At 36.1% G+C, this 15,031-nt stretch overlaps 1 protein-coding gene, 1 long non-coding RNA gene and 1 pseudogene across 6 annotated transcripts in view; 2 read left to right on the top strand and 1 right to left on the bottom strand.

Moving 5' to 3' along the window:
• Nucleotides 1-15,031, bottom strand: part of Ccser1 (coiled-coil serine rich protein 1) — a 1,117,462-nt gene that overhangs the window by 678,621 nt on the left and 423,810 nt on the right. The gene's annotated exons all lie outside the window — the stretch shown is intronic.
• On the top strand, nt 1,615-10,274 carry LOC125388249 (uncharacterized). The gene is made up of 2 exons (XR_007228161.3): nt 1,615-1,728; nt 8,196-10,274. It is a non-coding gene; the product is annotated as an uncharacterized LOC125388249 (long non-coding RNA).
• Nucleotides 11,124-11,556, top strand: LOC125388310 (guanine nucleotide-binding protein G(I)/G(S)/G(O) subunit gamma-5B pseudogene; annotated as a pseudogene).

The following is a 15,031-nucleotide window of genomic DNA, read 5'->3' as shown; positions in this document are numbered from 1 at the left end:
TAACCAACTACTTTTTGATTGAACTTAAATATTGTTCCACATAATAAAACACAAATCTTGTACTATTATCAGGGACAAGAAAAGTGCTAGATATGAGAAAGGCCCTAGAGGAGAGCATACTATTGTCATTATTCTATTAATGGGTATGTTAGCAAGCTGACTCATACTGATTTTTTTATATCTATAAAATTCCAAATCCCCATTAGAAAAACTTATTTCTGCAGTATATGTAATTAACACAGAGATCCATAACTGGTCACTGTGCAGAGAGTAAGAGACTTGGGAATTCTCAGACTTAAATGGGCTCTCCTACCTTCCAAGGCTTAGGGGTCATTGCAGAAGAAGGGGTGGAATGATATTAAGAGAAATAGGCAGTGGATAACTACAGGCAATAACTAATTTCTTAAATGACATAATCATATAGCTATTTATGAAAATACTAACATGTGGGTCCAGTCTTGGCTCAGGTTCAGGTCCTGAGACAGGGAAGCACTGACTTCAAGGAAGAAATCTTACCAATAGGTGTACTGCACTCAAGTGGTCCTTAATAGCCATCTTTATATATTAGCACAGTTTTCTTTTTCCACCAAGGTTATATAAATAGTTTTACTATTGGCTCCTATTTTGTACTTTTACAAAATACATCTTATTTTAAGAAATATATCATAACCATTTATAAAAGTTCCCATTGTTTCCCTTTATGCTTCCCCAAATACAGTTATTCTCCACATAGAGTTCATCATTTTTGAAATCTTAACTAAATATTAAGTCAGATACTTCCTACTGTTGCAGCAACTTATGTCAGCTGGTAGCCACTTAGGCTTACAAAGTTTAAAAGTAATAGACATGGGTAAAATGCTTTAATGACAACAATATGCAAACCTAAACAATTCTTCATATCTGCAAGATCTGCTTTTATACAGTTCCCTTTGTTTACAAGAGAATTTCATGTGAATCTCTCTTTAAAAGGTAGACTTTGATAAGGCACTCTTTTGCCACCCTACAATACCATGCATTTTCCACCAATATAAGCTCCTGTGTATGGTAAATATGGATCTATACAATCTCTTGTGTATGGTACAGATGGTTCCATTCATCCCATATATTATATTGTGTTTTTCTCTGATGGGTCATACCAGATCCTATCATAGATTCTTTATGCTTCATGGCCAGGGACCTTACTCATGACAAGTGGCATTATGTGTGTTCCTAAGGCTTTTCTCTTAGGACAATTTAAAAGCAAGACTCGTTAATTTTAACTCCCTATATTGAGTCAGAAAAGTTCTCAGAATTGAGAGTTAATTATTCCAGATAAGAAATTTGAGAAGCTTTAGCTCCTGCTGATACATACTAAGAAGAAAATAATCTAGAAAGAACAGAATTTCCAGAGACAATTACAGCTGTTGCATGCATAATTGAAACTAAAAATCTCCAAAAAAAGATCAATAATATAATAAGAGAGAAAGAGTCTGCAAGCTGCATGAGTTCAACAATGTCATGCACTGCTCCTTGCCAAGTGAGAGACTATACCCATGGTGGTGCAGTAGGTCATTTTGTCCATGTGCAGCTTTCATTGGTTAATGAATAAAGAAACTGCCCTGGTCTGTTGATAGGGCAGAACCTTGGTAGGCAGGGAAGACGGAACTGAATTCTGGGAGAAAGAAAACAGAGTGAGAGAAATGGCATGGATCAGTCGCCAGAGTAAGACATGCTGCTGAAACTTAGCCGGTAAGTCACTGCCACATGGCAATACACAGGTTAATATAAATGGGGATAAATTAATATGTAAAAATTAACCAATAAGAAGATAGAACTAATGGGCCAAGCAGTGATTTAATTAATACAGTTTCTGTGTGTTTATTTCGGGGCTAAGCAAGCAGGGCAGCTGGACGAACAAGCAGGCCCTCCTCCTACACCATGGGACTTGCATTTTGGAGAGCCATTGGAAAGGCATCCAGATGCTGATCCTAGAATAGGCTACATGACTCCTGATTTCAACAGATTATATCTTATACAAGGCTTAGGAATGAATATTATCCTTTTCTGACAATACAGTCTCCATATAAAAATACTTTAGTATGAAATCAAAAGGCAAAAAAAAAAAAAGATTATACCTGTAAACTCACAAAGTGAAAGTCTGCTACTCAGTAACGGGTGGAGGAGGGTGAGGAGAGACTCTGCCCCAACAAATCAATCTGTCTCTGTTTTGTCATTTTTGCTCCTGGCCTATTCTGATCTTGTGGCATGATTCTAGTTACTAATCGCTTACTTTATCATCCTGTAACTAATTAAAGCTGTGACTAAACTGCTGAATAAACCAAAGTAACTACAGCTAAGAAATGGGCCTTCTCCTGCTTTCAGAGGTGGCCCACAGGAGCAATCAGGGACTGGCCCTTTGAATAGAAGGATCTTAAAATAAAATAGAGCAATTTACATAAGGCTGACTGTGTTTTGTGTGGATGACTCAAATGAATAGAGAACTTCCCAGACATTGGTAAACATATTAAATGATAATGAAAACCAAACTTGGCATAAATAAGATCTCAGGGTGATAAGCAATTTAAATTTTCTCTCAAAATAGAGGCACACAGACTATCTTAACAAAGCAGATAATTCTTTGTTTAGTTTGAGGTTAGAAAAAGGCAATCGGATCCTCTCAGAGGACATATAGTTCCAACTGAGATAAGATTTATAAATATAAATACTGAGTCAGAAAACTGCTTTCACTGAAGATTCACAACTTCTTGATAGTGACAGAACTCAAATTCAGACAGTCATTAAAAGGAAATCAATCATTCCATGTCACATACATGACAAACTTAGATCAGGAAAAGCAGATTTCGCCTGCAATGTGTCTTTAAATTGACTAACTTTGCTGGAGATGATATCAGTTATGTCAACAATTGTCCAACTTATTAATTTTTTTCTTTTTGTTTGCTTCAATTTTAGGCAATTTTTAATTCTATAGCCAAATTCTGAGCATTCATCATTCCATGAAACCAACTCTGAAGTTCAAGCATAGCCACTTTATATCAAATGAATCTTTATATCAAATCATTACTTTTCTCAAAGTGATAGATTATGTCCCAGATGCCTTCTCCCTATGGTTGGGTCCAAATTAATTGTTGCCAGAAAGTTGTATGATGGGGTTCTTGATTGTGTTTCCCATTATTTCTCTGTCTTTCTTTCTTATTGGACATTCTTAGTATGTTCATCAACAAGTTCAAATTTGGCTCTAATTTTATTTAGGGCATTTAATAGACAGAAATGAGAATCTCCAACAAAGCAGACACTGTAGTGTTAGTTCAATACAAGTAGTCCCTACCTCGAAATATTTGAAATGCAATAGGGTAATAGGCCAGTAAGGAAAGTACAAGTGAGATGAAAAATAAACAGATTTTACAAATACATATAGCAATGAGTCAAATAGAAATATATAGAAGAAAATTTCAACTATTGAATGAAAAGAACAGAAAAATATCTATTTTTAGTCATTTTCTGTGTTTATGATTATGTCTGTCCTAAACTTTACTTCTATCTACATTATATGAATTTTTATAAATATTATCTTTCAACACATTTATGATATATATAAAAAGTACCACTGCAATGTATAAGATTCTCTATCTTGAAAAATCACTAACTTTAGCTGCTTTTGCCTTTGATTTTGTTGTATATTCACCTCTTATATAACAATTCTAATGCCGACAAGCAATGATTTTTAAACATTTTTGCAATTAGAATCTGTCAGTTAAGGATGCATACTTGGCTGAGCATGCTCACATATATCATTATTATTGCTCCAAGTCCCAAACTCGGAGTTTTCTTATACAAGTGAATGTAGACTTGGAAATTCACTTTATCTTCAAAAGAGAGAGAAATATATTTCTATTATTAAAAACACAAGTTATTTGCTTTTTTAATATTATGAGATAAAAGCACAAACTTCCATTGCATTTTGAAACTGAAATGTATTAAAACACAAAATGTAAGAAGAAACACCAGACACAATTAAAGAGAAGTAGCCATTACCTACTGTTTTTATAGAATCAATAGGGCTGTGCTAGACATAGAGACAACTGCAAATTAAAAGACTGATATGTGTGTTGTGTTTAACTTTGGACAGATTAAAAAGAACAAAATAAATTTACAAGTTGAAGAACATATTTGGAAAATTCTGGAGTTTCTAAGAACATATTTCTCCATGCTGGTGTTTCTTTTTTGAGTGGAGGGCGCTCTACGCATGTGACACCCTCAACTTCTTTGAGCATAAAAAAGCTCACCTACATGCTGGTGTATTTGCAAAGAATTCAGGGTGCATTTCTCAGCCCAGAGCCCTTTCTTTAGCCAGCAGAATCACACACAGAGATCTCTTGCTTTTCTCAATAGCTAAGCAGTCGCCAAGGTCACAGTGAGGGCTCAGGAAGTCTCAGATGATAAGAAGAGTTAAGCTGGACAGTAGCCTGCTGCTTGTCAAGGAACCTCATAAGGAAAAAAGCTATTTTTAACTTGGTCTTTGGAGATGGAAGGTATTCAAAGGGCGAACACATCTCAGCAAAGACTCTAGATCTACAAAAATCAGAAAAAAACAAAAACAAAAAACAAGGGCCACTGGTAGCATCAACCAAAAACACATAAGAGCATCAGAAAGAAGAAACTTCCAACAGTTGGTTTTGATTCATGCTAATTTTCATTTCAGGTGTGAGTATGTAGGGGGATCATGGTTTTTAAACTGAAAGACACCTGACTTGTGCATCTGCTGCGAATTTCTATCAGTCCTAGAGCTCTGAATTCTGAGAACCAGATGCAGCAGTTTCTGTTAGCGGAGCTCTTGTAACTTGTGCCTTACAGGATGCCCCACGCCTCCATCTGTGCTATAGGTAGTATCAGCACTTCTTTTGTGCCATGGCTGGGTGTAGTAACTGACTCAAATAAGATATATAAAATTGTAGGTTTTAAAAAGTCTGCAAAAAGGCAGGACCATTTGGAAATCCAAAGATGATAGATATTTGCACAAGGGCTGGCACACTGGATATAGCAAAAATTGGATGAGAAACAGGTAGAAATGACAAGATTTCTTCACGTGCTGGTCTGAGAAATAAAAAAGGCCTGTGAGGGCTATGAGAAGAAAAAAAGAGGAACCAATGCTTGTTTCAAAGTTTTAACATAAGTAACTGAAAAATTACAAAAGAGTTCAGTGGCTAGGGAAGATGACATAGGGGATATTTGAAGTGAACAAAATCATTGATTTTGTTTGAGAAGTTAATTTTGATATGCCAATTGAATAATATAGTGTGTGTGTGTGTGTGTATGTGTGTGTGTGTATAAAAAGACCATCAGCTTTTCATATGTTTACTGACACAGGACAGACTGTGAGGTCATGTGTCAAAGGAATGTGAGAGCTGAGATCCTAAGCTGAGGCAAGAATAACCTACTTCTCTAAAGGAGGGAACTTTGAGGAGCAATTTTCTAAATATTGTTGAAAACTGCAGTAAAGAATACAAACAGGTTTTAATTGTATGTTCTGATGGTATTAGCTTCACATCAAGGATTTTTAAGTAGGTAGAATGAACAGAGTCAGGGAAGCTTGAGTAAGAGCGAGGAGGCCAGCCTCTATTCAACACTTATACTGTGATGTTATGTAATGAAAACAGTATTTACTGAGCTTATGCTACCTGGAAACCAAAAAGGCATTGCCTAAATGAGGCTTTCCAAAACCCATCAGAGGAAGAGATCAGAAGACCTTGTGGTAAGCCAGAAATACCGGACCAAAATACTGCAAACAAAAACAAAGGAACAGAAAGAGCAGACTGGACCAGAAGTGTTGGTAAAGATCTTTTCCCATTCTGTAGGCTGCCATTTTGTCTTGTTGACTGTGTCCTTAACATTACAGAAGCTTTTCAATTTCAGGAGGTTCTATTTATTTAGTGTTTCTTTGTTACTGTGGTTATATTTAGGAAGTGATCTCCTGTGACAGTGTATTCAAGTGTACTTCCCATTTTCTCTTCTAGGAGGTTCAGTGTGGTTGGCTTTATATTGATGTTCGATCCATTTGGACTTCAGTTTTGTGCATGATTATAGATATGGATCTATTTTATTTCTTCTTCATGTTGATATCCATTTATGCAAGTACCATTTGTTAAAAATGCTTTTTTTCCATTTTATATTTTTTGCTTCTTTGTCAAAAATCAGGTGATCGTAGGTGTGTGAATTAATAGCCGAGTCTTTGATTGGTTCCATTGGTCCTCCTATTTGTTTTTATGTCAACAACAGGCTGTTTTCAGTACTGTAGCTCTGTAGTAGAGTTTGAAGTCAGGGGTTGTGATGGCTCCAGATGTTCTTTTATTGTACAGGATTGTTTTGGCTATCCTGGGTTTTTTTTTGCTTTTCAATATGAAGCTGAGTACCATTCTTTCATGGTCTGTGAATATTTTTTTCTGGGATTTTGATGGGCATTTTATTGAATCTGTAGATTGCTTTTGGTAAGATTGCCATTTTTACTATGTTAATTCTACCCACCCAAGAGCATGGGAGATCTTTCCACTTTCTGGTGTCTTCTTCAATTTCTTTCTTCAGTCATTTAAAGTTCTTGTCATACAAGTTTTCTACTTGTTTGGTTAGAGTTATTCTGAGATATTTTATGTTATTTGTGGCTATTGTGAAGGGTGATGTTTCTCTGATGTCTTTCTTAGACCATTTATCATCTGTGTAAACAAAGGCTACTGATATTTTTAGTTAATCTTGTATCCTGCTACATTACTGAAAGAGTTTATGAGTTATAAAAGTTTCTTGGTAGAATTTTTGGGGTTGCTTATTTAAACTATCATATCATCAGCAAATCATGAGAGTTTGATTTCCAATTTGTATCCCCTTGATCTCCTTTTGTTGTCTTATTGCTCTAGCTAGGACCCTAAAAATTACATTGAATATATATGGAGAAAGGGGACAACCTTGTCTTGTTCCTAATTTCAGTGTGATTGCTGTGAGTTTCTCTCGATTTAGTTTGATGTTGGCTATTGGCTTGCTTTATATTGTCCTTTTTATATTTAGGTATGTTCCTTGTATCCCTGCTCTCTCCAAGACCTTTATCATGAAAGGATGTTGTATTTTGTCAAAACCTTTTTCATCATTTTCAGATGATCATGTGGTTTTCATTTTTTAGTTTGTTTATATGGTGGATTATGCTGACATATTTTAATATCTCAGCAATACATCTCTTTCCAGTGATTGTAGATGTAATGTGACCAGCATTCCACAGTCTCATAATCTCACATTCTGATTTCTGTGCCACAACCCTATACCTTCAAAATCAAGTAAACTCACCCTTAAGGTGATTTTTCACACATATTTTGTTACAACAATTAGCAAAGTAACTAACACAATAATGCCTAGTCTACTTCATTTCTGCTTTGTCTTTGTATCTGTGCCGTTCACTCAGATTTCATTATATTTGCTACATGCCAAATTCAATTTCTGAAGGCTTGATCTCTACTACTGCATAAGTTATACTGATAATGAGAACTTAATCTTTGTGTTTTGTGTCAGTGATTATGTTAAATTTTTTACATTTAGCTATTATATATGTAGGGGAGAGGTGCGATGCCTCAGGTCATCAAGCTTAGAAGAAAGCCCATTTCTTGGTTTATTTCTTTGATTGTCTTTAATTAACCACACAGATAAGGCAATTTTGAAGTGGTATTCTTCTGCTGCAAACAATAATCAATTAGGTAGCTTATAAACAACAGAAATTTATTCATCCCAGTTCCAGAAGGTAAGAACCCAGGATCATGATACATGCAGATTTGGTATCTATGAAGGCTCCCTTCTGGCTCATGGAAGTTTCTTCTTGTTATGTGTTTCCATCGTTAATGGTTGTAGACAGATCTCTGGCTTTCTTTATAGGTACACTATAAATTGTATTATACACTATAAAATACCTCACTCATTAGGACACCAGTTTCATGTTTTAAGAGTTCTAGAAATGTCCCATTTACTAATACCATATCATCAAGGTGTTTATTTTCAGTGTGTGAATTTGTGACATATAAGCATTTGGGTTCACATATAAAGTATGGGAGTTCTTGCTAGGGCCCCTGAGTGCATTTTGTATATCTCCTAGTGAAGAAACTATTGAAATACCTAGTGGACAAAAATTAACATTAACCAAGACCTTCTGTACATCTGATCACTTTTAGGAACATTACCTGACCCTTGGGAGAACATGCCAGAAGTTGGTTTCCATGGCTCCATCTTCAGACATTTTCCTGTTTGAAAGAAGGCTTATCCCGGACATGCATTTGCATGAATCCAGCCCATCTAGAATTCTGCTTTGGATAAATGTCTATATAATTATTTACCTCTGGCTATAAACCCAGTGATACCAACCATCAGGCCACCTATAACTACCTATGAACCTATTATCAGTTCTCCAGTACTAAGTTGCTATTGGAAATTTTCTGCCAACACTTCCCAAATATCATTTTCAATGATCCCGCACTGAAAGCTTGACTTTGGTCATCGGAGGATCATTAAAGCCACAGAATCTGACAAATCCTACACATGTTGACCTAGAATGACTTGAAAGGTCTATTTATAAGTGGGGCACTTTACCACTGCTACACTGTACCAAAACCTGATTTAAGACCACTGTAGTTTTTGTCTGTGCCTTGAGAGACTCTTCTCTCAAGGCAGGGACAACCCTCACTTCGAACTGATTTTTCTCAAGTATTGCTCTTTATTCCTCCACTTAAAAGATCTGAGTATTGCAAATAGGCAATAGGTTCAAATTCCGAATGACCTTCCCTTTTAATTTTTATTACCTTGACTTCAGAGTAGCTCTCATAACAAGTATTACGAGGTGTTTTCCAGGACTCCTTCTGAAGCACTTGCCCTCACATCACTTACTTGCTTTCAGTCATAATGATCTTTCCTTCAGCGTCTGGAGTGCCCTTTTCTAGTAACCCAAATATAAAAATGCCATCAATCACATCCAGCCAATATCCTATGCCCAGTAGTCTGTGAAATCTTCTCTAATGTCTTCAAGAGCAGGAATATTGCACCCTCTGAACTACAATGTGTTACCCAGAGCCTTTGCAGCACTCACAATGCTTTAAGTTTATTACATTTTGTGGGCATACACAACCTATTTCCTTGATAGTTTTTACGCTCCGGAGAGCAGCGCTCATGTGTGGCACATTGTGCACATGTGCTCCTCAGAGCACAAGCTAATGAAGCTCTCTTGTGATCGGTACAGTCCACAGAAACTCCAAATAAATCAATTGTTCTTTTCTCTCTTTATCTAAAGTGCCTCGGCCATACTTATTTGACACCAAGACTGAAAATCATTGTGTTAAATGGATAAATAAATGAATGAATGCTGAACTCGGTCATATCTCTTGAAATTGTCCCCATTGAGGTAAAGATTTTTTACAAGTAGCCAATAAATGGACTAGAATGACTGAGAAAAAATGTTCTGTCTAAAATGAGTGTAGGTAGGACACATTCTCTGTATTTCATTAAATGACAGTCAAGTTCTGAACAAAGGACTTTATTTCTTCTAAACTCATGTTTTTAATATGTGCTTCTCTTTATCATGCACTTTAAAATATAACTTGGAAATGAAAATTCAAGCAGCATACAATGATCTAACTCCTATGTCTTCTCTTGATATACCTCATCTTGAACTCTACAATTTTACCTGGTTCCTCATACTCTGATGCATCCAGTAGTCATCAGGCATATACTTTAAAATGGTCACTTTGAGTCTCCTAGTAGAGGATGATTCAGGGATGGAATCTAGGAGTTCATACTCTCAAGGAGTGTTCACAAACTTCTTAGACTGACTGTTGGAGGAGAAAAGGGGCTATGTAGGAAGTTTCTAAGAAACCCAAGTGTATCCATCATCACAGTCCTATGCTTTATGCATCACAAACCACAAATTTGTCTCCGTCCTGAGGCCCAAATCTTAGAAATTTTTTCTTCCTTGGATGCTTCTTGTCCCTCCCCACCTCCCATTTCTGTTCTGCTCATAGTACGGACCTGAAGTAGCAAAGGCTTGCTCAGTTTTCAAATTGTAATGTGATACAACTAGATTCTGTGAATATATATCTCTTTCTTCTAAATTCACTTTTTAAAATCTGTAACATTAAAATGTAAACATTATATTTACTGAGTACCATGTGACTTTTCATACAGATATACAATGTATATATACAGTATTTTATACTGTAATTAGCATTTCTACAACATTAAACATTACCTCTACGGTGAGAATACTTCAGATTCTTTCTTTCTCTTTGAAGTATACAGTACAGCATTTATTACAGTCAACCTATATAATAATACACAGAGATGGTTGCTCTATCTAACTATAATTTAATACTCAATTATCCACCTTCCCCCACCCTAGTCTTTGTCACTACTCAGTTTTCATTATCTGTAAGATCAAGTACAATTAGTCTTTCTATGTGGCTCATTTCATCACACAATCCACAGGAGTCACATTGTCACAAATTACAGAATTTCATTTTTCTGTGTTCCAGTGGGCACAGTTTCTTTGTAACCTATTTTTGTCATGGACTACACTATCACTATCAACTGGCTTTTGTCAGACATTGTAACAGCAACAGTTAACAGCCAATCTGTCTACTTCAAATCTTTGGTTCTCTGTTAAGTGACATGAAGGAGGTTTAGTGGCTTCTCTGAGCAGTGGTTTTCTTTCTGGTAGATAATGGTAGACACTGCTAAAGTCAGTCAGCAACAGGCACAACTGATAAAACAGACATATTGTTTGCACTGAGTATGGTGAGCTTAGTAATCCTTGTGCTACATGGATGCTTTTAGTGCATCTGTTGCTGAGATTGTTTGTTGATTCCACAGTAAATTAGTGTGCTCTTCATTTTTAAGTTATAGTTATTATATTATAATTAGGGTTTATTATGAAGCTGAACTGAAATGATCCGGCTGCAACAAGGCCAAGTGTTTACTTTGGAAAGTTCATATTTTGGTTAAGTTCTGCTTTACAGGTTTCTCTACCTAGCTTTAGAAAAATCAGTGATTTCTTTTTAATTTTAATTATAATAAAACAATAGGCAATTGGAACTCCTACCCTGTTAGGACAGCATGATAAATAGAACAAGACATTTTGAAAACAGTTGCTGAATACAGCATGACTGCCAGAATATAGTGTGGATGTGGCTTTAATGTCAGCTGCTCAGCACACTCTTCCCAGACCCACCCTCATCGACCAACTGCCTCTCCAAACTTCATGTCCACTTTTTCACCAAAACTGAATAACCTGACACAGACTGAGAAGTCAGCATGGCTGTCCAGAGTCACATGTCAGGCTTCTCTGCTGTGAAGAAGCTGCTTCCACAGCTCTGGCTGGAGGTTGGGCTCAACAGAGTGAAGGTTTCTCAGGCAGCTGCAGACTTAATACAGTTCTGTCTGAAGCATGCTTAACATAGTCCTTTGCTGACTGGAGTGTCTTCAAGTACACATCCCTTCAGAGCTCAGGAAGTCTGTTCCTTTCAGAGGTTAGCAAACCACTTTTCATGAGCCAATGACTACTCCAGAGATTAAATTTGAAGCTTATACAAAATCTCCTCTATGACACACACGCCATAATATACAGTCCTCTGCATGTCAGTTCTTAATATTGGTCTCTCAGATTTTCATGGATTTATTTCTGTGTCACAAACTAACTGTAGCATACAATAAAATAGTATAAAAACAAAAATATTGAATAGCTTATACAGTGCAATCTGAGCTGTCTATTTGCTTATGGATGTGGGATCATCCACTGGATTGTATTCTATCCACCAGTGGCCATACCAGTAAAGAAAACTGAGGCTCCCTGCCCACAATGTCCACAACTCCCGTGCTATAGTTGGGGACTCTTGGAGAATCACACAATACCAATTCAGTCAGCAATGGATGCTGGAAGCTAATCGAAATTTGGTGTTCCTTAAATTAAAATTTGACATTTCAGATTTGACTAATATTGGCTAAAAGTAACCAACTCAGTTTGAATAGTTGGAAAAAGTAAAGGTAGTTGGCTGTAGCTATGATAACATACCCTGACAAAACCAACTTTAGAGAGGAAGGGTTTGCTGTGGCCCATAATTCCATGGTGCAGTCTGTCACTGTGACAACAGCAGGGGGTTAAGGGGGCAGCTGGGAACACTGCTTCCTTAGTCAAGAAGCAGAATATGGTTTGTGTGAGCACTCAGCTAGCTTTCTGTTTTTTTTTGTTTTGTTTTGTTTTTTTGTTTTGTTTTTTTTTTTGTTTTTTTTTGCAGTTTAAGAGACTAGTCCAGAAAATGGTGCCCCATCCTTTTAGGGTAAAATTTTCTCAGCTTACTTAACCTAACCAAGATAATCTTTTCACAAGTATTCCCAGAGCCTAACCTAATGTAGATGATCCCTAATTGGTATATCTGGAGGTTTGTCTCATAGATGATTCTAGATTCTATTGACAATATGAACCATCACAGTAACTGATGGAATTTGAATAAAGGATATTTACTTCAAAAAAGAATGGAATATTTTCTTAAGATTGTAAAATTCAATAAGTTAAAATTGTATTAAAGAATTCATCATTATCCTATATTATCTAGATCTTTTGTCAATGTGCCTCTAAAACATTCGTAATACTATTATGAATATGGTTCATTGATTTTGTGCAGAATGATAACAGTGTAATGTAATGAAAATTCTTTCATGGTCTACATATCATCATTAAGTACTGAAGTATAAACACTGGGTTTTGTAACACCAGTAAACAAAATGGAGCAAATGTAATGAAAAGAGAACTTGAAGAAGCCGTTAAAAGTCTAATGCTCCCCTGCCTGCCCTGCCACCCAATCCCAGGTTGAAATTAACCCCTGTTACAGTCACTGCTCTTAGCTTACCTGTTCATCTCAGCAAACATGTGGTCTACTCCTTGAAAGGGCTAAAAGTTTCTGTATCTCATGTCATCAGTATCACTCCATGGGTGACAATATGGTCTCCTAAATCCATGGTAAAAATGTTTTGTCATTGTGTGGACAGCATTGAGTGTACTTACAAAAGACAGGATGGCTAAATCACAACTGTATGATAGGGTACGGGTAACAAGGTGATACATATGTATAACAGTCTATCAAAATACTATCTATCATATGGTATTTGAATGCAGAATTTCTCTATCCAAAGAATAGCTTCTGGGGATACTTTTGAGGTCTACTGTGACTCTAAGCTTCTGGGTTCCCACATGATACCTTATTAGCTGAAAACCACAGCAAAATTGAGACTGGAATACCTAGCAGGTCAATGATTTGTGTTGATAAATTCCTATAATGCACTGTACTTATTGCATTTCAAATCTTCCTACATTCTCATCACAAAATCCATCACATATGATAGATATTTCATTCATAATTGATGAGCTTATCAAGTCCATACCATTAGGGTTTTAATTCAAAATGCTGAGTTTTTGGATTTAACATTAAATAAAACACAGCATGAAACTTTTAATTCCTCATAGGTTGCCAAATAATATAAAGTTAAGAAAATCTACATTGACACATGTGGAATGTATTTTCCAGTTCCGGTCTTCTTTGCAAATGCTTCCCTAAAGACAAAGACAGCAAAGCTAAATAAGAATGAGTCAAGGAAGAAGCTTGGCTCCTTGTCATTCATACTAGCTAGCATGAGAAATGGTTCCCTGCTGTGGGACAATTGTATGTACCCTGTCAATTATGATTTAAATAAATGCTGATTGGCCAGTAGCCAGGCAGAAAGTTTAGGCAAGACAACCAGGCAGGAAGGTGAGGAGGGACAATGAGAACAGGAGAATTCTGGGAAGAGGAAAGCTTATTCTGCAGTCGTGACCCAGTCACAAAGAAGTAAGACACGACTGTCTCACTGAATAAGGTACCCAGCCATCTGGATACAAGAATAATGGGCTAATATAAATTATAAGAGTTAATAAGAAGCCTGAGCTAATGGGGCAATCAGTTTATAACTAATGTAGACCTCTGTGTGATTTCTTTGGGATTTAATGATTGTGGGAACAGGGCAGGACAGAAACCCTGACAATAGTTCCCAAACAGTTTTGGTTTTTGTAAAAACTGAGGACAGTAGCCAGCTTTTTAAGACTACCCTATGTAAATCTGTTTCGTGAATTAAATTCCAGCGATACATAAATCACGCTGAGGGAAAGTGCCCAATACTCTGGATTAATGGAGCTGTTTAAATTGAAGGCAGTGTTTGGCAGAGTATGGCAGATTTAATAAGTTCTCTGAATCCTTTCAAGGTAGAAAAATGATTTGGAAAGTTCAAGAAATTTTCTGGAGGGAAAAATGCACCCAATAAATGAAAACAATCCAAATCAACACAAAAACATTTTCCATGCCCTAAACCCAAAGAGAACCTTCAGCTACTAAAGTTTGCTCCCAGGGGCATGTACTAATCCTTTTGTACTGTGGCCCCCTTCTTGGAAAATTTATATTCAACCCTAGATACATGGGTGTATATATAATAGGAATATAAATCAAGTATTTGATGATAATAAATCATAAATAAATTTATTTTAAAATAATTGTTTGGTGTATAATAATGTTATCATTTATTAAGAATGAGAAATTTTCTAAACTTAGGACATTGACCTGCTTGTTCATTTTTGCATAGAGAATTAATTCTAGGCTAAATAGTGGAGCTAGCCTCTTCAACATTTGAGTGGTGATACATTTTTGAAATTGCAATTGTCAGTGTTAAGAATGAATTCTGCCATTAAATACAAAATGGCAGATATATGTTTAGACATTTCGGAAATTATGGAAAATTTGTTCCCAACCGTAGTGAGAATTTGCTGAATGCTTTTTTCATGAAACACAAGTCAGTAACTATAGCAGAAAACTTTAAAATCAGTATAACACATTACAATCTAAAGACAAATTATTCCTTCTTTTGAAATCTTTGTGTGATGTGGGATTCCCCTCTATTTGCTGTGAATACCACTGGTGAATAAAGAAACTGCCTTGGCCTGTTT

Source organism: Myodes glareolus, chromosome 6, assembly GCF_982192425.1.
Source record: "Myodes glareolus chromosome 6, mMyoGla1.1, whole genome shotgun sequence".
NCBI lineage: Eukaryota > Metazoa > Chordata > Mammalia > Rodentia > Cricetidae > Myodes > Myodes glareolus.
Note: the sequence above shows the minus strand (reverse complement) of the source record. Positions and strands in the feature narration are given on the sequence as shown.